Source organism: Natator depressus, chromosome 18, assembly GCF_965152275.1.
Source record: "Natator depressus isolate rNatDep1 chromosome 18, rNatDep2.hap1, whole genome shotgun sequence".
NCBI classification, from domain to species: domain Eukaryota; kingdom Metazoa; phylum Chordata; order Testudines; family Cheloniidae; genus Natator; species Natator depressus.
The window spans coordinates 5,827,326-5,852,022 of NC_134251.1; the positions used below are offsets into that span (position 1 = coordinate 5,827,326).

General features: G+C 46.8%; 1 protein-coding gene across 1 annotated transcript in view; it reads left to right on the forward strand.

Annotated features, from left to right (window-relative positions):
- Nucleotides 1–24,697, forward strand: part of SPEN (spen family transcriptional repressor) — a 148,943-nt gene that overhangs the window by 8,185 nt on the left and 116,061 nt on the right. The window lies entirely within an intron of this gene.

Here is a 24,697-nt window from a genome sequence, read left to right on the forward strand (position 1 = left end):
CTCTAAGGTGCCACAAGTACTCCTTTTCTTTTTGCGAATACAGACTAACACGGCTGTTACTCTGAAACCTGTTTTATTGCAGTGTAGCCGTACCCTAAGCGTCTCCGTTCCTCACCTGGACAGTGGCACGAAGAGCCAGAGCTGTTAGGAGGACAAATCCATTAAAGGGCCCCATATAACTACCTCAGCTAGACCGTGGTCTCTCTTCAGGACAAAACCCCACTGTCCCCTTTGCCTCAGGGTAAGACTGTTCACCCAGGCATGGAGCCCAGCCTCCAGTAGAAGGGTGTAGTGCGGGGGCATGGCCTCCCTCCAAGACGGATGGGAAGAGGCAGTCACGCACTCCTACAAAGGGTATTGTAAATCGTGCTCTGCAGGTTGTCCGTAATAATAGTGCATTTTATCCTGAAGGGTCTGGACACCTTCTGTTAGCTGTACAGAGGTATCACCCGCTCCTGGAATGCAGCCACTGCTGGGCAGGGATGTGGCAGTTTAACAGAGCAGCTAGGCTTGCCAACTTTCTACTCGCACAAAACCAAACACCCTTGCCCTGCCCCTCCTCTGAGGGCCCGCCCATGCCCCGCCCCTTCTCTGAGGCCCCGCCCCCTCACTCCATCCCTCCTCCCTATGTTGCTCACTCTCCCCACCCTCGCTCATTTTCACCAGGCTGGCTCATGGGGTTGGGGTGGGGGGGGGGAGGGCTCTGGCTGGGGGTGTGGGCTCCAGGGCGGGGCCAGAAATGAGGAGTTCAGGGTGCGGTAGGGAGCTCTGGGCTGAGGCAGTGGGTTGGGATGCAGGAGGTGGTGAGGGTTTTGGCTGGGGTTTTGGGCTCTGGGGTGGGGCCAGGGATGAGGCGGTTTGGGGTGGATGAGGAGGTTTGGGGTGCAGGAGGGTGCTCCGTGCTGTGGCTGATGGGTTCTGAGTGCAGGAGGGGGGCTCCGGATGGGGGCAGGGGGTTGGGGGTGGTGAGGGCTTCGGCTGGGGGTGCAGCATCTGGGGATGAGGGGTTTGGGATGCAGGAGGGGGCTATGGACTGCGGGGTGGAGCCAAGGGATTCAGAGTATGGGAGGGGGCTCTGGGCTGAGGCAGAGGGTTGGGATGTGGGAGAGGGTATGGGCTCTGGGCTGGGGATGCGAGTTCCAGAGTGGGGCCAGCAATGAGGGGTTTGGGGTGCAGGGGGGGCTCTGGGTTTTGGGGGTCTCAGGGCTGGGGCTCGGGGTTGGGGCACGGGGTTACCTCGGGTGGCTCCTGGTCAGCGATGCAGTGGGGGTAAGGCAAGCTCCCTGCCTGTCCTGGTTCCGTGCTGTGCCCTAGAAGCAGCCAGCAGGTCCGGCTCCTAGGCAGGGCAGCCAGGAGGCTCCGCGCACTGCTCTCGCCCGCAGGCACTGCCCCCCCAGCTCCCATTGGCCGTGGTTCCCGGCCAATGGGAGTGCAGAGCCGGTGCTCAGGGCAGAGGCAGCGTGCGGAGCCCCGTGGACCCCCACCTAGGAGCCGGACCAGCTGGCCACTTCCAGGGTGCAGAGTGGTGCCAGGACAGGTAGGGACTAGGCTGCCTTACCCCCACTGCACGTAAATGCCTCAGCTGTTCAGAATTGCTGCCTCTGGCCAGGTTGACACATCTGTCAAGAGCGGTGGTAAGGCTTGCTCTGCCCGTGGCCCCTGTGTTCCCACGTGCCCCCCCCCCACACAAAGGTTATGGTGCTGGGCTGAGAGAAGGACTAAGGATCACAGGACAGCCCCCCTGCCATAGGGATCTAATGGCACAGAGAGAACGCTAACTGCTGCTTTGCAGAGAAAATTTCCCCTCCCCAAGTGGCAGAGTCGCCAGCTATTGCAGACGTATTGTAAGTGCCGTGATTTGGGGGAGGAGTCACTTTTAAAAGCTGCTCGCAGTCAAGCAAGCGGTTGCAAGGAAGCTCAGGCGCGTCAGCTGAGCTGTCTGCAGTTCCCCACCAGAAGTCGCCGTTCGCTCATGAACATAAAAGGAAAACCAGTAACTGGGAAAATAAACCAAGGCAAAAAGTGAAAATACAACAATGTGAAATGGGCAGGTCTGAACCCCACCCTGGCCAAGATGGGGTTAGCTGGAGCCCAAGAGCTCTATCAGGCCCACCTTGTTACACCTGGAGAGTGGGTCAGGCTCAGGGAGGAATAAGGAAGGGAAGACCTAGGAGAGAGGTAACCTGGACTTCCGGCTCTGTGGGAAGGCCCTGACAGGATCCAGGCAGTGGGAGAACCCTACTGTGAGCAAGGTATTAGTGACTCCTGGGATTTTCATCCCTGTGTTGTTCAGACTCGCTATGAATGGGGTTAATTGGCCCAGTGGTGAAAATGCCAGCAGCTACCCAGAGCCCTGTCCATGCCAGCAATCCCAGCTCTGCTGCTGAGAGCATGCTGAGCGCTGCACGGGTCCCTGCATCTCTGGACATAAAAGCTCTGGGCAAAAGGTCAGAGTGTGTTACAAAACACAAGTGAAAGGATAATGCCCGGGCAGTGTGAGTCACAAAAGTTAGTTCAAGGCTTGCGTCACTTAAGGCATGGTGCTTACTGAGAAGTGGGCGGTGACTTGCCAAGAAAAACATCAAGGGCTGTGGACTTTTCAGCTTTGCAGGGAGCACCTGAGACAACTTTGATCTGTAATTGTTTAAAAAAAAAATATCAGGGCTGTTGAACCTTGTGTGCGTGGATTTTGCAGGAAGACACATGAGCAGGTGGGGCAGCAGCCTCAGAAATGTGGCTTTGAAAGATCATAGAATCATAGAATCTCAGGGTTGGAAGGGACCTCAGGAGGTCATCTAGTCCCACCCCCTGCTCAAAGCAGGACCAAGCCCCTGCTTTGTGGCAAAGAAGTTAAAAAAGGAAAAAGGGCCAACTCCAGTTTCTGTTTCACGTGCAGGTTCTCTTTTTAATCTTGACCTACCCTCTGTTACTTGTCAGCTCTGTGTTCTTAGGGAACCAGGGCACAGTACCCAGCCTGTCTGACTCACGAAGGGCACCCCCCTCACCTCCGCTTGAACCAAAGCCAATCAGAAGACAGACTTATAAAGAGCAACGAAAAGGCGGTGGGAGACTCACCTAAACCCCTCCGGACAAGCGTGACAGGATTCAGGAAACTCCGGTAACCTCATTTGCATCGAAGATGGGACAAGGAGGCATCGCCATTAGCAGACAGAATGGAGAACAGAGATTCCAAGGCAAGAACTGGCTGTATTTTAAAGAATCCTTATTGAGGTTACAGGGACAAACCATCCCGATGTGTAGAAAGAATAGTAAATATGGCAGGCGACCAGCTTGGCTTAACAGTGAAATCCTTGCTGATCTTAAACACAAAAAAGAGGCTTACAAGAAGTGGAAGATTGGACAAATGACCAGGGATGAGTATATAAATATTGCTCAGGCACGGTGGAATGGAATCAGGAAGGCTAAATCACACCTGGAGTTCCAGCTAGCGAGGGATGTTAAGAGTAACAAGAAGGGTTTCTTCAGGTATGTTGGCAATAAGAAGAAAGCCAAGGAAAGTGTGGGTCCCTTACTAAATGAGGGAGGCAACCTAGTGACAGAGGATGTGGAAAAAGCTAACGTACTCAATTCTTTTTTTGCCTCTGTCTTCACGAACAAGGTCAGCTCCCAGACTACTGCACTGGGCAGCACAGCATGGGGAGAAGGTGGCCAGCCCTCTGTGAAGGAAGAAGTGGTTCGGGACTATTTAGAAGAACTGGACATGTACAAGTCCATGGGGCCGGATGCGTTGCATCCGAGAGTGCTAAAGGAATTGGCGGATGTGATTGCAGAGCCATTGGCCATTATCTTTGAAAACTCATGGCGATAGGCTAATTTAGTGCCCTGTTTAAAAAAGGGAAGAAGGATGATCCTGGGAACTACAGGTCGGTCAGCCTCACCTCAGCCCCCGGAAAAATCATGGAGCATGTCCTCAAGGAATCAATTCTGAAGCACTTAGAGGAGAGGAAAGTGATCAGGAACAGTCAGCATGGATTCACCAAGGGAAAGTCATGCCTGACTAATCTAATTGCCTTCTATGATGAGATAACTGGTTCTGTGGATGAAGGGAAAGCAGTGGACGTGTTATTCCTCGACTTTAGCAAAGCTTTTGACACGGTCTCCCACAATATTCTTGTCAGCAAGTTAAAGAAGTATGGGCTGGCTGGATGCACTACAAGGTGGGTAGAAAGTTGGCTAGATTGTCGGGCTCAATGGGTAGTGATCAATGGCTCCATGTCTAGTTGGCAGCCGGTATCTAGTGGAGTGCCCCAAGGGTCGGTCCTGGGACCGGTTTTGTTCAATATCTTCATTAATGATCTGGAGAATGGTGTGGATTGCACCCTCAGCAAGTTTGCGGATGACACTAAACTGGGAGGAGTGGTAGATACGCTGGAGGGTAGGGATAGGATACAGAGGGACCTAGACAAATTGGAGGATTGGGCCAAAAGAAATCTGATGAGGTTCAACAAGGACAAGTGCAGAGTCCTGCACTTAGGACGGAAGAATCCCATGCGCCGCTACAGACTAGGGACCGAATGGCTAGGCAGCAGTTCTGCAGAGAAGGACCTAGGGGTTACAGTGGACGAGAAGCTGGATATGAGTCAACAGTGTGCCCTTGTTGCCAAGAAGGCCAATGGCATTTTGGGGTGTATAAGTAGGGGCATTGCCAGCAGAGCGAGGGACGTGATCTTTCCCCTCTATTCGACATTGGTGAGGCCTCATCTGGAGTACTGTGTCCAGTTTTGGGCCCCACACTACAAGAAGGATGTGGAGAAATTGGAGAGAGTCCAGCGAAGGGCAACAAAAATGATTAGGGGACTGGAACACATGACTTAGGAGGAGAGGCTGAGGGAAGTGGGATTGTTTAGTCTGCGGAAGAGAAGAATGAGGGGGGATTTGATAGCTGCTTTTAACTACCTAAAAGGTGGATTCAAAGAGGATGGATCTAGACTATTCTCAGTGATAGCAGATGACAGGACAAGGAGTAATGGTCTCAAGTTGCAGTGGGGGAGGTTTAGGTTGGATATTAGGAAAAACTTTTTCACTAGGAGGGTGGTGAAACACTGGAATGCGTTACCTAGGGAGGTGGTGGAATCCCCTTCCTTAGAAGTTTTTAAGGTCAGGCTTGACAAAGCCCTGGCTGGGATGATTTAATTGGGAATTGGTCCTGCTTTGAGCAGGGGGTTGGACTAGATGGCCTCCAGAGGTCCCTTCCAACTCTGTTATTCTATGATTCTAACTGCACAGAACTTTGGGACCAGAGAAGCAGGGAAGCACTGCATGATGGGGGATTTCTGCTCCAGATGTTAATGAACCAACGCCTGCACACACCCAGCTCAGTAGTTATCAGACCAATTCTAGTAATAAATCCTTTATTGGTATCCAAAATACTGAAGCTGCCTAATTGCATTGTGAGCTCCCTGGCAGGAATAATCTGTTCCTATTGTCTAGCCTGAACAAAACAACTTTGGTATACTCCCTTGAGCCATCAGTTTACCCATAAACAAATCTCGTGTTCTTCCTTGAACCATTGTTCTTTCCCTACAAAAACCATTACCCATGCTCAAGTAAGTGTTCTGATGCCTGGATCCAAAATCTGCATCAGTTCCATTGGGACTTCATCTTCTCCTGACTGATCGGGCTGGGGGCTCTGTCTGTCTCCAGCACTCTGGACCCTCAGCTACCAGCACCACCTGGGACTCCTGATCAATTCAAGCTTCACAGAGTGGTGAGAACCCAGCTCTCTCTTTCTCTAGGTGTAGCCTTCTGACCCTGGCTTGTGTGATCAGTTAGAGTTTTCTAAACCTTTTATAATCAAATTTACGAGATTTAATATAACAACTGTTTTGTTTGTTTGGCTCCCCTTTGGTAATTACCTGGCAATAAATAACTTTCATGGTTAAGCCGATTTCTTCTCTCGCTCTCTCCCCCACCTTGTGAGTGTTTTTTGGCCTCATTCACTCTGCAGCAACGCTCCTTGTACCTAAGCTAAAGATCCCTGCAGCGTCCAAAAATCCTGTGGGGTTTGCTCATCAAGTCGGTTACGACCAGAACAAATGTAACGTGAACGTGGGGACAGGGATGTGCTGAACCTGGGGCCTAGGAGGGTGACAGCTTGGAAGTGCTGATTAATCTGGTCCTCTCAGACACAAACTGTACATTGACAGAATTACAGAACCCCACCACCACCACCACCCAGAAGAGTAATCCTAATAAATGAGCATACCCCAAACATAACAGGCAAATCTGGTAACACTTCCTGGGACCTTGTTATGGAAATCGCCGCAACTCCCCAACACCTCCCTGAGTGGGCCCATTGAGGTCTATGGATCTCTTCCACTAGAAAGTCTCACCCACCTGAGGTGGTGATACCTGGCTGTATGTAAGTCCATGGGGCAGCTCCCAGCTGGTGTGAACTGTTTTCGCTACAATAGAGTGCTGACAGTTTACACCAACTAGGCATCTGCCCCGGATTATGGCTAGAATTGTATTCCACGAGTGTTTGGTGTTTCTTTTTTTATTAGCCTGGCCTTAAAAGTTTATCCCTCATCATTTCTCTATAAATCTATAGTGCAGCCCTCACCACAGTCCCCTGGGAAGCACAGGAATTAGTAGAAACATTGTTACCGACTCTAGCCTGGGGCATATTTTCTACCTCTCACTAATAATGTGTTTAATTAGATACTGGTATGTAGGCTACTATGTTCTCCTTACTGACACTGGCCTTTCAAGAAACAAGCACTAAATTACATTTATTTGGATGCCAGCTGAACTTTGACTGGATTCATTGCTTGCAAATGGGGCAGTTGGAGAACTCAAAATCAAATAGTCTTTCTCTTGTATTTGTGCTCTGAAATTGTATGTATAGAGTCCAGCTGCGGTAACAAGTAACTAGACGGCATTAGAGTCGTGTAAGCTGCAGTAAATTGTGCTGCCATGTCAAAGAACATATTTTTAGTAGAATGAATTATTATTATTTATATACTGTGCTCGTGCCTACGAGCTTCAACCAGGGCCCCATTGTGCCAGGTGCTGTACAAATCCAGAACAAAGACAATCCTTGCCCCAAAGCATTTACGCTCACTGGTATGTTCCAAACCTGGTCAAAGCTAAAGCATTACCATAAATCTCCTCATTCCAATTCCTGTCTCAAGGCGGATTGCTTGGTCTCAGTGACTTTCCTTTCACTCACGGTGGGGAGAGTGCTCACAAACACCCTGGCTTTGGAGATGCTTGATTTTCATGTCTCGTTAGCAATGTAAGGAGGTACTGCAAGCACATCAGACCTGTCCTCTTCTCTCTGGCTTCCTGTAGCAAGTCCAGCTTGAGGTCCCTGTCTCCCAGCCCTCAGTGACCTGGGCCCAGCGTATTTAAAAGAACATAAAACACTGGGATGAGGACCTGTGGTCGACAGTGCCATTCTTCAGGTACGATGGAACTTTCTACCATCAGGGTAAAGCTTGTATGCGCAGGAGACGGTGCTTTCTTGGGGGCTGATTCAAGACTGTCGAACAAACTCCCCCAGTAACTAAGAACCAACCTGAACCACCTCCCCTTCCATTCCAAGTGCAAGGCACACTCCTCCAGCCTGCCTTCTCCAATATCACACAGAGCAGCGTGCCCATTGAAAAAAAAACCCCAACGTACCACACCAAAAGATTCCACTGCGCACACAATTTTCCCCCTCAGGGAGACTATGAGAGTGCGAGAGAACAAACCACACAGAACAGATGTTAGTAGCGTAGGGTGCATCTACACAGCAAAAAATGACCTGTGCCAGCGAGTCTCAGAGCCTGGGTCAACTGACTCAGGCTCCCGGGACTGGTGCTGTGAGGCTTAAAATAGCCATTTGAGCTGGAGCCTGGCCTCTCAAACCCAGTGAGGGGGGGAGGGTATTGGAACCCAGGCTCCAGCCTGAGCCGGGATGGCTACACTGCAGCGTGAACACTGGGAGCCCAAGGCAGTTGACCTGGGCTCTGAGACTTGCTGAGGGTTTTTGTGTGGTGTAGACATATCCTTAATGTACAATGGGACTATGCTTAGATACTGTGGCAATGAGGGTGGGCTAAGAACCTATCGAACAGAATAGAATGTCAGATTCCAAACCAGCTCTTGCCCCTCTGGAACTGGTGCTGGTGGAAGTGGTTTCCATCATATCTGGGTTTACAGTTTGGTTCAATGGCTCTCAGCACCCCCACTATAAAAATTGTTCCAGCCCCTGTGATTGTAGGCTTAGAGTTTTCTCTCTGAGCTTTCCAGGGGGAAAGGTGCTATTTAATTGTTTTTTTAAAAGGTTTTTTGTTTTGAAAATGCATTTTTGTTTTGATCAACCCTGAATTATTTTCATAGCCACCAGGGGTCAGTGAAAGCATAAGTTATTCTCTTCTGATTTACATAACCATAAACTGCAGTCAAAGCACTGGTTATGTACACAGATGAATGATTTTTCTAGGAACATTTCTCTAATATTTTATGTACTGTGTATTAAATTATGGAGGAGACAGACAGCTGTCAGTTTGATTTCTGCATATTATCAAAGCTATCACATCGCTATCCAATCATTTTCCCTTCTGTTGTTCCAAATAACAATTAAAATGATTGTGACAGACAATTCCCCCCTCTAATATCTCCTTCCCCCCCAGCATGGTTTCTTTATGCATTTCACCTCTCTCTGTAGAATCAAGTTGCACTGTTGCCCCTGCACATTCAGAGTCCCTTGTTTATTTGTGTGGGGCTTCCACACAGCAACAAGGGAGGGGGGGGGAATGAATTAGAAAATTATTGTAAAACAAACAAACAAACAAAAACCTGGCAAGACTCAGAGGCAGGTAGAGCACTGGATAATCCTTTAAATTCTTTACTCCTTTTTTTAAAAAAAAGTTAGACTTCAAGTTGACAGTGTCCCTTTAAGTGGTCTTTTCTGGATCACGCTTTATATTAAATGTACATTTATAAATAGTGAGTAAAGGTGTAATAAATTATTATTAATAGATGTTTTAATACTTGGTTAATCAGCAAGTCCAACAGGTCAGTAGGTTGCTTATAACGATGACTTATAACCATACATAAAAGAGACAAGGTGGGGGAGGTAATATCTGCTATTGGACCAGCTTCTGTTGGTGAAAGAGACATGCTTTCGAGCTCCACAGGGCTCTTCTTCAGGTCTGGGAAAGGTAACCTGAGTGTTACACCTAATACAAGGTGGGAGAGAGTGTTAACCACAATACATGTTGCAGGAGACCACTTAAAATGAGGTGGGCAATTAGCACCTGTGCAGTCAAAGGGCAAAGGAGGTTTAGTAGGTTACAAATTGTTGTAATGAGCCATAAAGCCACTGTCTCTGGTTGAGTCCATGTTGTTTTAGAGTCTAGCAGAGTTATGAATTTAAGCTCCCAGGCTTGTCTTTTGAAGGTGTTTGAGGACGGTACAGAGGGATTGTGAAAAGTGCTCACCCACAAGTAATTGTCTTTAACCTTTTTCTGTGTGGTTCATTTGAGAGTTTAATGATTGTCTGGTTTCACCCACATGTATGTTGGGGCATTTGAGGCCCTGGAGGAGGTACATCACATGTCGTGATAGGCATGTATAGAACCCATGGGTCTTGAGGAGTGTGTTATGGGGGTGTTGATCATCATAGCAGTGGAGATATGTCTGCAGGTTTTGCACCTCAAATGAATGCTCTCAAATGAACTCACACGGGAAAAACAATAAAAGGTAAAAATGCCCTATCACCCGTGAGCAGACACTTTTCACAAAATAATCACTCCGTTTCTGATCGGTCAGTCGTCGTCTTCAAAGCAAACCTGCTCAACAACTTCAAAAGACCAGCCTGGGAGCTTAAACTCAATTCTGCTACACTCTAAAAAACATGGACTCAGCAACAACCCATTACAACCATTTGTAACCCATTAACCCTCCTTTGTCCTGTGATTGCAGTGCGGAGGTGCTACTGTGCATTGCATTTTACATGGTCTCCTGCAACATGTGTTACCCCTTTACGATAAACAATCTATCCTACCTTGTATTGTGCTCTGGCACTCTGGTTGCCTTTCCCAGACCTGAAGAAGAGCTTTGTGTGTCTCCAAAGTTTGTTTCTTTCTCCAGAAGAAGTTGGTCCAATAAAAGATATTACCACCACCAATTTGTCTCTCTCAAATCCTGGGACCCATGCAGCTACAACAAGACTGCCGACAACCATTTGTGTAGCACCTTGTACTGCTGTGCTTCTAACTATAAAACATACTTTTTATGCTTCTAATAGTTATTAATTATTAACTCTTTATATACTATTGATAAATGTATTCTAAATATACAGTCTGAGCTTTTTGGAATCCACAAAGGCCAATTAAACATACTGCTCTAGAGATTCTCCATTGCCCTGCACCTTATTACAGCTTTGCAAAATGCTACCATTCTGATTTGCCACTCTTTTCCAGGGTGTAAATGATGGCACGAGGTGCAGCATTATCGAGGAGCAGGCCCCAGAGCTCTTGTTGTCTGGAAGAGAAATCCAGGGGTGAAATCCTGGCCCTGTTGAAGTCAATGACTTCAACAGGTTCCGACTTTCACCCCACAAAGTTTTTAATGCCAGCAATGGGAAAATGAAAGGGTTTAGGACCTATGTCTCATGCTCCTCCCCTTACATTAAAAAGCTTTGTAACCTTCATGGGGGAAGTGTTCACATCTCTTGTGCAGCATGAAGATTGAACTAAAGTGCGGGTTCCATAAGGGATGGAAAAGTGAAGCAGAAGCAGCATGTGTTAAAATAAGCCTTTGAAATGTCTTGGAATCCCAAACTGGAACAAAGGATTAGAGATGACAGTGAAACTGCATATGTGCAAACCCCTTTAGGCAGAATAGTCACAGTTGCTCTGCATTGCATCATGCCCACAAGAAATCCTGTGGGCCTCGTTAGAGAAATCCATACAGCATGGCACAGTAATCAGGGTGGAGTGATGGACTGGAGTACGCGGTTTAGCAAACATTTTACCAGCACATGGACAACCCAGTGCTCCTCTCTGTTGCGTCAAAGACCAAACCATTTGCATTTGATCTGGCAAAACCCGAAAGCCATGCGACCTGCCAGCAGTACGGAGCTGTATTTAACATCAACAGGGAAATTCCATTACTCCAAGTCCTCCTTCACTCCCCAGTACTTTTCTTTCATCTGCTTCCTTGTTTGCTCGAGCCCTGTCGGAGGTTTAATGGAAGACAGGTGTCTGGGCTGCAAGCTGTCAGCGTGAAGTAATATCGATCCAATGCTGAAAATTAAATTAAAATATGTGAACACAGCTGAGTGTGACCTATGACTCTGTTACTGTTACAGGTTTCAGAGTAGCAGCCGTGTTAGTCTGTATTTGCAAAAAGAACAGGAGGACTTGTGGCACCTTAGAGACTAACAAATTTATTTGAGCATAAGCTTTCGTGAGCTACAGCTCACTTCATCGGATGACCCATTCATTACCTTGTCTGGAGCAGTTCCCCTTCCCTCTGCTGGGCTCCCTTCACATGAAAAGAGGGCGCTCCTTTTTAAAGATTTTATTATGATTCAGAAAAAGCATACAGCGGCCTAAGCGCTTAGGCCCAGATTTTCAAAAGCACGCAGCACCCAACCCCCACCCTGACCATGCCCCGAAATGAATTGGCCTGTTTTTCAATGGTGCTTATAACCCAGAGGTCTCCATTGTTCTTTTAAATTAATGGGAATCTTTCCATTGACTTCACTGGCTTTAGATAAGGACCAGTAGGTGCTGCTGAGTATTTCTGAAAAGCTGGCTGCTTCCGCTAGGCCTCAATTCAGAAAAGCCCTTTATTATTATTCTGTACTATTCATATTACAGCAGTGCCTAGGGACCAACTGAAAACGAGGCCCCATTGTGCTAGGTGCTGTACAAATGCGGAGGAGTAGAGGGACAATGGGTGGCGGGGAAAGGGACAGTGCATACAAGCAGATCGAGCAATGGTGTTTTGCAAACAGAAAATCAGTGTCATGATTTTTTTTTTTTTTTTGCAGGGCACCTGGTGGGTTATTTATTGATTGGAGGTTTTTTTTGGCGGGGACAGGGGCGGATTAACTAACCAGAGAGACAAAGGGAGAGGCCGGGCGCACTGAAGGGGGAAGAGGGACTGGGGAACATGCCGGGCAGGGGGAGTGAGGCTGAGTAGGGCAGGAACTTCAGGAAGGGTCGGCGCAAACAGCCCATCAGCGCTAGGGAGAGGATATCCAGCCTGATGACATCTTGAGTGTCTGAGAGCCCCCTGCAGCATCTCCCTGCAATGCTGCATCCTCTCCCCCTTCTCCCCCGCCCATGCTGCGACACCTACTGAGGGTGCCTCTGGATCTGCTCCTGCCAGCTTGGGCATTTCTCTGTCCCTGGGGCTGGCTCCTTCCCGGAATGGCCTAATTCCCCAAGCACACATGGCTCAGGGGCCCCTGAGAGGAATCACAGAATATCAGGGTTGGGAGGGACCTCAGGAGGTCATCTAGTCCAACCTCCTGCTCAAAGCAGGACCAATCCCCAATTTTTGCCCCATATCCCTAAATGGCCCCCTCAAGGATTGAGTTCACAACCCTGGGTTTAGCAGGCCAAAGCTCAAACCACTGAGCTATCCCTCCCCCCGAAGGGGAGTCACCCCTGCACAGCCCTGGATCCAGAGATTGTGACAAGGGCTGGGGTGGCACCGTCAGGGTCCCACCTCTGGGATTCCAAAGTCCCTTGGGCTGACACCAGCTCAGTTCCCTTTTCTGATTGTTCTTGTCTAGCCATGCTCTCCAAGAGCTTCCCCTTGGCCCCCTCCACAGCTCTTCGCTGCCTTGTTCAATGGGATGACTCAGACGCAGCAAGTTAAGCTGGTGTGTACGTTTTTGCATGCTGCATACTGTACAGTACTGTGATCCTGAACACTGTTTTCAGGGCTCTGTGTATTCTGCAATTCTGGGGAATTGGCTGTGGCACTCACACTTTGCTGCAGACCTGGGTTCCAGAACCTGAGCTTGCTTTCTTTGTTTGACGCTCTTGCCCTTCGGATTGCAGAGATTACCTTGAAAACATGAACTGAGTCGTGTAAACCAATGCAGTGGCACCTGCCTGAGTCAGCGGACAGCCTGAAACGACAGCCCTCAGAGGTGTGACCTGCTCCATTCATCTCAGTTGGAGTCCCATGGACACCCAGTGGCGGATTAACACATGGGCCCATGGGGCCCCAACCAATTTGGGGGCGGCAGCAGGAGAGCTGAGACCTGTGTAGCAGCGGGGGAGGGGAGGTGGCAGGTGGAGGGTCCAGGGCTCACCACAGAGGCTTGGGCTCCCTGGGTGGCTCTTACCATGGCCCGGCTCCGGCTTCTGGTGTGGCCAGGGGGTGGAGCCTCGGGGGAAGATGACGAGCAGGGAAGGGGCCCCAAGGTGAGTGGGGGCTAAGGCCCACCTCATTCCCCCACTGGGAAGAGGCTGGTGCCACTAGCAGGGGCTGTGCCTTGCAGGGGAGCTGATCACCCCACCACAAAGTGCAGCCCCTGCCCCAGGCTACTGTGCCCATGTAAAAAAGTGGGCAGGCCTGGCCCTCCTGGCCTCCCAGTTATGGCCCCCCTGGGTCGGGAGGGCAAATGTTCTTTGTGCCCGAGGCCCCAGTAAACCTTAATCCACCTCTGTGGCCACCAAAATTTCTACAGCTGTAGAATCTGACATTTTCCCAAGTTTCTGTCGGAGTCAGCATTTCTGCTGGGGGATTTGAAGAACCCGTCACTTTGCTTTGTGTCTCCTTGCCTGCCTATTGCTCACCAGCTTCCCCAAGAATGGGAAACTGAGTGGATTTCAGAGCATGCACAGTTCCATGGAGCCAGGCAGTGGGGAGGGAGCCAGAGCTGAGTCCAAGGTGCAGAGGGAGCCAGCAGGACAGGCTGCCTCGGAGAACAATACAGTAGCCAAGGTCCAGACAGCCAGGAAGGTGAACTACTCAAGTTGGCTACAAGCTTCCCCCTTCCTGGATGAACAGGAGGGGAAGTCTTAAGCTTCCGCTTGGGAGCTGAGGCCCGGGGTGCAGGGCTAGGCTGCTCACAGCACAAAAAAAAACCCATCCACACAGTCCTAGTTGAAAAACATCCACAAAGGGCTCATCTCCAAGTGGTTCCAGCTGGGCCACAGCTGTGCGTGTTTATGTGGAGCGGGGAGGGAGGGATGGGAATTTCACGGTGCTAGAATAAATTAACTCCGCTGCAGCATGGAGAGAAGGCTGCTGCTGTGGAATTTAGGGGCTGCGGCCATGGAATTTGGTCTGCGTATGCTGCAGAGTCCACAGGGCCGTGACTATGACACTGGTGTAACTTACACAGCCTGCTGTGAATGTTTGCAAAAGGGCAGTGTTGAAAGTGCACATTCTTTCTCATCCACAGCACTCCTTTGCAAGAACTGATAGTTTGCCATGAAAAAGATAAGTGCACCTGGATCCTGAGAGATGCCCTGATCCTGAAACTGGATACGTGCTGGTGGACCCTCCTCCGCACCCACACAAAGCCCCATTTTAGTCATTGGGGTTTGCTTGCCCAGATCCAGAATCAGGAGCAGAGATTGTAAGGGCAGTTTAGAACACGAGAAATTAAAGGCATTACATAGGCAAACCTGTTATTGGCCACTGTCATTTTGGCGATGTTTCCAGTGCAGGGCCCCCTTCTCCCCCGACCCCCGTTCAACCATAAGAGGAAAGAATCGATAAACCTTGTTTATTTCTCTCCAGACAGAGGACAATAACCAATATTTAACTCCAGCTTAATATTGAGGGTGTGATCAGTGGAAAAACTTCCACTGGTTTGCACAGGAACAGGATCAGCCGTGTGGTATTAAATGTGTTGGTGTTGCAGGCTGCGGACCCCCGGGTCTGTGCAGGACTGCATTCATTGCACTAGGTCTGCGTAGAGCCCCATTTGCTACTAGTACTGTTCCAGCAGTGTGAGTTGGCCTTTAAGTCATTAGCAGAGGGACAAAGGCTGGTGAAACTTGGCACAAATGTTTTTAAAAGAGCTTTTCAATCAACATCCAATAATTGACATTTAAAATTAAACTAACTTTTTAAGAAAAACCCAGCGGAAAAAGGATTTTTTGCAACAAATAAACATTATCCGGGGGCTTCAGCAACCCCAACGTTTCAGTACCACTGTGATAATGGAACAGAACTGGCAAGAGAAATGGACTAGAAACTAACTACCTTGCTTCTATCAGCTGAGAGAAAGGTGATAAGCAAACAAAGAATAAACAGTAGAGAGCAAGTCACATTCTTAACATTCTTTCCATTTTAATAATTTACTTTCAGGTGCTGTTTGTAATGGAAATCTGCTTCGCAGAATTATACCACAAAGGGATAAAGTCAGTAGTGACTTATGCCAGTGAATCAGTAACTCAGGTCTGTGGGTGGAAACTGCAACAGGGGAGTGTGGCAAACTGGCCACTCCTCCACCTACAGGAGTGGTGTATAGGTGCCAGCACAGCATCAGAAGTGAGTGTTGCCGGCTAAAAAGGGGAAAGGCCATGGTATCTGGCAAGTCCACTGAAACAGTAGTTCAATATGCAAGTTCTCACTGCTGGAGTTTGTAATGGTGCAATGGATTGGAATTAAAGCCAGAGAAAACCTGAGGGAGAACAGAGGCAGAAATACTATCTCCCTTCCAGAGTGAATCTTCCCTCTGGCCAATTACCAGTGCAGCGAGAGATTGCACATTTCGCACTGCCAGCTTTGCTGAATTTGACATGTGATTCTGAATCTGACCCCTAAGCTTCCCACCCAAAAGGAATTTGTAATGATCTAACCTGCATTCATCTCAGCTTCTCAGTTAGTGAGGCTTCTTAGTGTTACAGGCCTCAAACACACCATAAAAACAAAAAGCGCAGCGCTGAGAATGTGTCCTTTGTCTGGTTGTGTGTCTGCAAAATCCACCCTCCCCTAACAATCAGTCATTTTTGCTTCAGCATAACCATTGTGCTTCCCCCTCGCATTATTTCAAAACATCCTCCCACTCGGGGACTGTTACATATGTTCATGTTGTGGTCCAAACTGGAATGCGAAAAAATCAAAAATTAAGGCAGCTTCATCTTGCTGTTGCGGGGGAGAAGGACCACAAACATCCTGAGTTAAAGGTGAACATAGTAGCTCTAACTTTCCTTTTCTCTGCCTTGCTGGTTTGTATCACAATTGCAGTGTAAAAATACAAAATCCTGCTTTTCAATATTTCCCCTTTAAAAAAATGATAAAAGAGGTTGAACCTGCATGAACAGGAGGATTCAGGAATGGGATATATCTAAGCATGAATGTCACCTGAATACACAGTAATGTGATTTGCTTTTAAAGAGTACTGGTTTCAATACCACGGCTAAATCGATGCAGTCTGTTATGCAAGCATATTACTCGGCTGCAAATTATAGACTAGGTTACCAAAAAAAACCCCAAACCCTCCTGAAAATAGATGCATAGCGCAGGCGTGAGAGCCGGGCTTTGATATTTAATATCGTAGCCTTTTAAAACCCCTTTATTTCATAATATCAGAATGATTACACTACACTGCAGGCTCATTGCTGCAGATGAATGATATTCACTCTTAGCTGCGGTCAAGAGGCTGACCATCATTTCAATTTATGAGTATAATTCAGTAAGCGCCTACATGCTTTAGTTTTTTTAATTCAGTGAAACACCAAAATGCTCCACCCAGATCTTTTATTTTACAGTTCATGGCAGCAGCTTCATAATGCTGGGTTATAACCCCTGCTGACTTATGGATGCAAGGAGGAAAAAGTAAGGGGGGAAAGACCCCCCCCACCAATAGATATATAAACGCGTTCGCTGTGCCTCTAAATTCTCCCTGACTGCCTAACCCAGTGAATATAGTCTAAGCTCCCTTGTATTGTTCAGTGGGCTGCTTTATCCCTGGCTAATCTATTACGACACCAACTGTATCTAGGCTGGGCTCCAGACTGGAGTCCTTTGTGCGTATGGCAATTTCACAGAGCCCTCAAGTGTCACTGCCCTTCAACATGACAGCTGCCTCCTGCACAGAGCACACATTATTATCTGTGCAGCCCCCACAGGCATAGGTGCTGGAACTAGGGGAGCTGCTGCACCCCCTGGCTTGAAGTGGTCTCCATCATTTGCAGGGTTTACAGTTTGGTTCAAAGGCTCTCAGCTCCCCGGACATTAACCAGGCAGGAGAAGCCAGGAATCTGCCCTTCCCCCCACCTTTGTGTTTTCACAGGCACGCCACAAGCAGGGGGGAAGGGGGCCTGGAAAACCAAGCGCAACAGCGCCCCCGCGCTCCCCTCGGTGGCAACTCCGCGGTACTGCAGCCCAACAGGAGGAGCCACTGGCTGCCGCTCGCCACAAAATGGCCGCTCGCCTCGCCTATAATGAGGCTTCCAGAGGCGACAAAATGGCGCCCGGCAGGGAGAGGAAAGAACGGGAGAGACAGGAAAGGAGGACAAGAGGGCCCAGGGTGAGGGGTATAAACCACATCAAAAGTAGGGGGGCTGTGCCACCAAGCTGTATATTGCACTGACTAATGCACATTTGGTTGCAATCAGGCTGAAATCTGCTGCCCCACTCCGAAAATGCCCAGAAACCTCCATTCCTGTCCCAGGATTGTACTGTGGGGCCCAGATATAGGTTCAATTGCTCTAACCCTTAGCTTCCCCCCAGGGGCTTTTCCCAGAGATTGCTGCCTGGCCCTTCATTCCTGCAAATCCCACATTACCAAGGGGCTGATGCCAGACCCAGGATCATTTGCTTTTCTGTCCCATCTGGAGAGCAGCTTTATTATTATCTTTTCTGCAGAGGCTTCTTCTAATCTGCTCTCTTCATTTAAAATCATATCCCCCAGATTGCCCATGCTGATTTACTACAGTAACTGGAGAGGGTTTGGCCCACAAACGCTTTTGTTCCTACCTTTTTTTTCCATTTTCTGCAGAGGGCTTTTACTACAGACTCTGCTATCTGTCTCTTCAGTAGGAAAACACACCCTATAAAATGCTATCATTAATATAAAGAACAGATTTGGGGGTCATATATAATAAAGTCTGTATGGTTATATAGTTATTTTCTGAAGGGATTGTAACATGCTATAGTCTGCCCTCTATTCATTAATTCATGTACCTAGTACGATCAGATACAATTATCCTGTAAAAATACCCCATACACTAAAATACTTTGTTGTTAAAGGCTGCAGCCCACTTACTCTATATGTTTATTTTTAACACTTTTACCTTATCTTTTCTGCACGCTATTTCACTACAGACTACAGTATAACATAGCCCCTTCTTTGTTAAAAAAAAGACATACCTAAAATGCTGTTTATTCCCATAATTATAGTTTTAGGCCCATACAGATACTATATTTCTATATATTAATATTCTTTCTTCCTGGGACTGATTACATACTATAAGTAAAAAAAACCCGCACCTAAAACACTAAAATTTAGTTATTAATATAAAGATCATAAGTTTGGCCCATATAGATGTTTGATTTTTGTATATATAGATATATATATACACACACGTATTACCTTTGCATTCCTCCATTGGCTTTCTACTACAACATATCCTAAAAGCAGAAGAAAAAAATGCCATCACCAAAAAAATAAAAAAACCCATTTCATTTTAAGAATCCATGGTGGAAGTTTGTGCCTTATTTTTTAATGTGTTCCACAGAGATGCAGATTTTCCTTGGGATATTTGGGGAGGACTGTTTAAATTACGAAACCAAAAAAAAAAAAAAAAGCAACCAGAACAAAAAGAAAAAAATCATAACTGAAGCTGCAAATGCAGTCAAATGTACTCCAGCTCAGACAAAGCCCCCAACCATTCAGTGTAACGAAAAGAGAGGACCAATTAGTTCAACAAACTTAAATGACAAGAATTTTCGGTAGGTCCAGCAGAAAGAATCAGTTCCTTTATTCCACCATTTAGAGCTCCAAAACACCCCCATTTTTTGTGCTGTGTTTTTGTTTGGGAGTTTATTTTATAAGGAGGCTGAAAAACAACCAAGCCAGGATGCAAAAGACACGGGTGAGACTTGTGCACATGATTCTGCACGGAGAGAGGTGCCTTAGATCCTTGTGCATTTCTGTCCCTTTTACTATGTGCTTTGCTCCTCTGTGAGTGTAAAAGGTTCTCTCCTCTCCCCAGCTTGGCCGCTCATTCCAGAAGTTTCTAAAGCAGAAACACTGCAGATGCAAAGCCCTACGACAGCTCCCTGGCTTGGAGCAGGAGGGGGGAGGGTTAAACACTGCAGACCACAGCCCAGCCTTTGCCGCATAGTGGAGCAGGCGTGGTTGCTCCAGTAGCAAGGAGAGGAGGAGGTACATTTCTACGCATGCTCACAAAGCACCGCCCCCCCTCCCAGTGGAAGCATTTGAGCAGCTGATGAGTATTACGCCCCCCCTCCACGGCCTGTGCGAGTAGATCAAAGGCGTAGGCTATTTTCAAGCTGTTTGCCCCACCCCCGCTCCAGCTTTCACCCTAACCTGGAGGCGTTTGCCAGTGGCAAGCTTGTTAAAGTTAGACACGGCGCTGTCTGCGGAGGGAGATGAATGAGGCAGGCTTTGCAGCAGTGGGATCCCAGGCAGGCACGCCAGCCTGGCTTGTGCCCTGCTTTTCTTTGGGCTCAGGGGCTGAGAGCTGCCCAGTCTCCGTTCGTGGGACGGGCGGGACTCTCCCAGTTGGGATTTATTTTTAAGAGCTGCTTTTTTTTTTTTTTTTAAAGAGCATCTTGCTCTTGCAATGACAGCTTTTCCAGTATGTGGTTTACAAACCTCCCTTATGACGAGCTTTGGGTTTGCAGCACGTCTAAAATACCCCAGATTCAAACAAGCCCTTATAGTAGCTGTAACTGCTCCACTTGACTAATGCTTTACAGATTTATGGTACCTTCCCTGGGAGGATCTCAAAGCACTTTACAAACATTCATGAATTAAGCTTCACAGTCCTCCCTGGGAAGTGGGTAAGTATTGTGATCTCTGCCCCCAATGGAACAGGGAAGTACTTCCCCGAATCAAATAGCAAGTCCATGGCACAGGTCTACTTCTGAGCTATAGCAAGATAGGGGCCATGGTATTTATTTGGCTAGAGGGGGAGTTTTTCATGTTGGTGATACGAGTCGGGGGATATAACCTAAATCTGTTTAATAGTGCTGATGAGTATGAGGCATGTTACTGTATCTCTATATCCTGGAAAGTAATTTATCAGTTTGTTCCATACAATTGCCCTTTCTTCTCAAGCAAAGATGTTTAATTATCTGCTTGTAGATAAAAATTCATGTAAAATTTTTGTATTCCAAACATTACCCCTTTACTGTGTTGTTTGTGGCTTGCCATAATTTTGCATTCAACCATGCTGCAAGTACTAATGTGCCTCTATGCATCTACCGAATTCCGTCCCCTGCTAGACCGTGCCCACTGAATGCAATCTTTCTAGTTTGGCTGCACAACTCTGCAATTTGTTATAAGTGATTTCCTCCCCTGCTCCCAAAGTATATTGAAGCATCACAGTGGTGGCTGATAAAGTGAGATCCTTTGCCTTTTCTGCAGGCATATGGCATTGTTTGTGTACCTTCCATTCCACAGCTTGTAATAATTCCCTGCAAGTACTGTAAACACAAAGTGATCTAGAGGTACTGAAGCTGGAATAAGTCTTTGGTTAATGTGGCTGTAATGAATTATCATCTAATTGTGTAGGTGTACATTTCACTGGGGCCACAGGAACCCACAGAAGGTTTCCTCTTCCTTACCAGTTACTGCTTAAGAAAACTACTGGCATGTAAGGTTGTTTGGGATTTAGGAGGGAAGCACTCTCTTTTCATGGCCTTTTAAAGAGAAACAGGAAGGAACTATCCTGTGGATTAGTAATTCCCACTTTCTTTTCCATAACATTATTTTTCAAAGTGTATGGTTGTGTGTACACAGCAGTGTGTACAAGTGTGTAAATGCTTTTAGTTTTACTGTGTATGCTATGCCCCCCCCCCCCATGTGTATTATCATAGCACCTAGATGCCCTTTTCATGGACCGGGCCCTCTTTGTGCCAGGTACTGTATAAATACTGAACAAAAAGATGCTCCCTGCCCTTAAAGAGTTTACACTCTAAGTTGGCAGTGAGCCTTATTTATTTATTTTCTGGTCATCAGATTAATCTGATTCATATGGGAGGGCTTATTTACCGGCTCAAAGCCATTGATGCCAATGGAGCTCCACCAGCACATCTCAGATGCAGGTCTGAGGTCTAACGTCATGCCAGGGGTGTTTAAATTCAAGCTTTTCCTGCCCTACCATGTTCTTAAAATACAGTCATTTCCTAACATCAAAGAACTTGAGTTACCGGGGTGGAAATTTACAAATCATAGAACAGTATCCAGGCTCACTGTGCCTAATGTAGTTGGTTTACAATATTTGGCTAACAAATTATAATTTTTTTTTGATAGCTTAAACAAGGGTCACTCCCAACTTTAAAGGGGAAGCTGCTGTATTTTATTTTTCTAGATTGCAGTAGAGTTGACCCCAAACCTGACTTACTATAACTTGCAAAAAGAAAGAGAACTATCTTCTGCATATTAAATATCCATTCTTTTTGTTTTAAACTATCTCTATAAATCTCCTTAGGTACTAGTCTGCATCCCCAGTAGTGCTGTGCACAAAAATAAATGTAATGGTAAAGAATATAATTTCCTTTTAAAATCTCCCACTGGTTTGTACTCTTATTTTGCCTTTGCAGCAGTTAATTTACAAATGCAGTTGTCAGCATTGTGCCACATGAAACAAATATGCAGCCTTCAGGGACTACAAGTGTAGGGTCCTCTAAACATACCAACACGGATGCCAGTTCAGCATCGTACTTGAGCACAAGGTTAACTTTAAATCGGTGAATAATCCCATTGACCTCAGTGGGACTGCTCTCATGCTTAAGTGCCCTGTTGAATCGGGATCATATATATAGGTAAAAAGCACAGTATTGCTGCATCCAGAGGTTAAGTGTTTGCTGGTAGAGTATACCTTATGCACGAGTATACCTAGACGAGCAAAGCCCTGCTAGTGTAGACATGGCCCATAACAGTACATAGAGCAGTACTTTGTAGCTTCCAGCTTCTGGTCAAGTCTTGGCGCTGTATGTATTTTGTGTTAAAGGTGACTTGCAGAATATTTTTTAATTGGATTTACCCCCGCCTTCCCTTTTTGATGTCTAGAGAATGTCTAGCATGATTTGTTTTTAAAGGTTTTGTTTTCCTGCTTGCTTTTTTTTTTTTAACCTTTTGAAATAGTTGATGTCAACTTTTGTTTTCCATGATGGATGTATGGTGTGAGCTCTTGAAGCTTATTCGAAATAGGGAAAATAGGAAATATTTGACAAAAGCTTCCTTTCTTCAAATAGTTAATTAGTGGGGGTGGGGGGTGGTTTTTGTTTTTTGTTTTTTAATAAAGCATTTAAGAGTTTTAAACAGTCATGCTAAGGCCTTGTCTTCATTGCCGGGGTGGGGTAGGTGAGTGGGTGTATTCTGTTTATAGCCTTTAATGATCAGCCAACCTCGGTGGGGTTAATCACTGCTTAAAACCAGAGTAAGCTCTATAGCAGTGTACCCCTGGTGGTATGCAGAGTTCTTCCATGGGGTACATCAACTCACCTAGATATTTGCCTAGTTTTACAGCAGGCTACATAAAAAGCACTAGCAAAGTCAGTACAAACTAAAATATCAGACAATTACTTGTTTATACTGCTCTGTATACTAGACACTGAAATGTAAATACAATATTTATATTCCAATTGATTTATAATTGTGGTAAAAATGAGAAAGTGAGCAATTTTTCAGTCATAGTGTGCTGTGACTCTTAAGTTTTTATGTCTGATTTTATAAGTAAGTAGTTCTTAAGTGAGGTGAAATTTGGGGCTACGCCAGACAAATCAGAGTCCCGAAAGCGGTACGGTAGTCTGGGAAGGTTGAGAGAGACTGCTCTACAGGTACAAATAGCAGCTTCACCTGTCTATGGTAGGTGTTTGCACCAATGGCAGGCAATCCGTGATTGAAATGCCCAGTGTAGGCAGGGCCTAGACATCCCTTCCCCTCCCAGTTGCTGAACTTTTACCATGTTGACTCTGATGTTAGAGAGCCAAGGTGGGTGAGGTAATATCTTTTAGTGGACCAACTTCTGTTGGCGAAAGACAAGCTTTTGCACTACACTGAGCTCTTCATGTCTGGGAAAGATACTCTCAGTGTTACAGCTAAATACAAGGTGAAACAGATTATTTAATATAGGTAGTTAACACACATTCTAAGGGACCATTCAAGGTGAAGTGGCCTGTTAACACCCCTGCAGTTATTGGGCTTACAGTTTGTTGTAATAAACCATAAATCCAATGTCATCTTTAAGACCGTGATTTTTAGTGTTTAGCAAAGTTATTATGAATTTAAGTTCCCAGGCTCATCTTTTGAAGATGATGTGGTGGTTTCCATTGAGGATAAGGCCTGAGAGGCCAGATATGGAGTGATTGTTTTGTGAAAAGTGTTTGCCCACGGATGATAGGGTTTTCTTTTGTCTTTTTATCATTTTTCCGTGTGAGTTCCTTTGAGACCATAGTGATTATGGCCAGTCAGTCTCACCTCAGTCCCTGGAAAAATCATGGAGCAGGTCCTCGAGGAATCAATTCTGAAGCACTTAGAGGAGAGGAAAGTGATCAGGAACAGTCAGCATGGATTCACCAAGGGCAAGTCATGCCTGACTAATCTAATTGCCTTCTATGATGAGATAACTGGCTCTGTGGATGAGGGGAAAGCAGTGGACGTGGTGTTCCTTGACTTTAGCAAAGCTTTTGACACGGTCTCCCACAGTATTCTTGCCAGCAAGTTAAAGAAGTATGGGCTGGATGAATGGACAATAAGGTGGCTAGAAAGTTGGCTAGATTGTCGGGCTCAACGGGTAGTGATCAATGGCTCCATGTCTAGTTGGCAGCTGGTATCCAGTGGAGTGCCCCAAGGGTTGGTCCTCTGGCCGGTTTTGTTCAATATCTTCATAAATGATCTGGAGGATGGTGTGGATTGCACCCTCAGCAAGTTTGCAGATGACCCTAAACTGGGAGGAGTGGTAGATACGCTGGAGGGTAGGGATAGGATACAGAGGGACCTAGACAAATTGGAGGATTGGGCCAAAAGAAATCTGATGAGGTTCAACAAGGACAAGTGCAGAGTCCTGCACTTAGGATGGAAGAAACCCATGCACCGCTACAGACCAGGCTCGGCAGCAGTTCTGCAGAAAAGGACCTAGGGGTGACAGTGGACGAGAAGCTGGATATGAGTCAGTGTGCCCTTGTTGCCAAGAAGGCCAGTGGCATTTTGGGATGTATAAGTAGGGGCATTGCCAGCAGATCAAGGGATGTGATCATTCCCCTCTATTCGACACTGATGAGGCCTCATCTGGAGTACTGTGTCCGGTTTTGGGCCCCACGCTACAAGAAGGATGTGGAAAAATTGGAGAGAGTCCAGCGGAGGGCAAGAAAAATGATTAGGGGACTGGAACACGTGACTTATGAGGAGAGGCTGAGGGAACTGGGATTGTTTAGTCTGCAGAAGAGAAGAATGAGGGGGAACTTGATAGCTGCCTTCAACTACCTGAAAGGGGGTTCCAAAGAGGATGGTTCTGATCTAGACTGTTCTCAGTGGTAGCAGATGACAGAACAAGGAGTAATG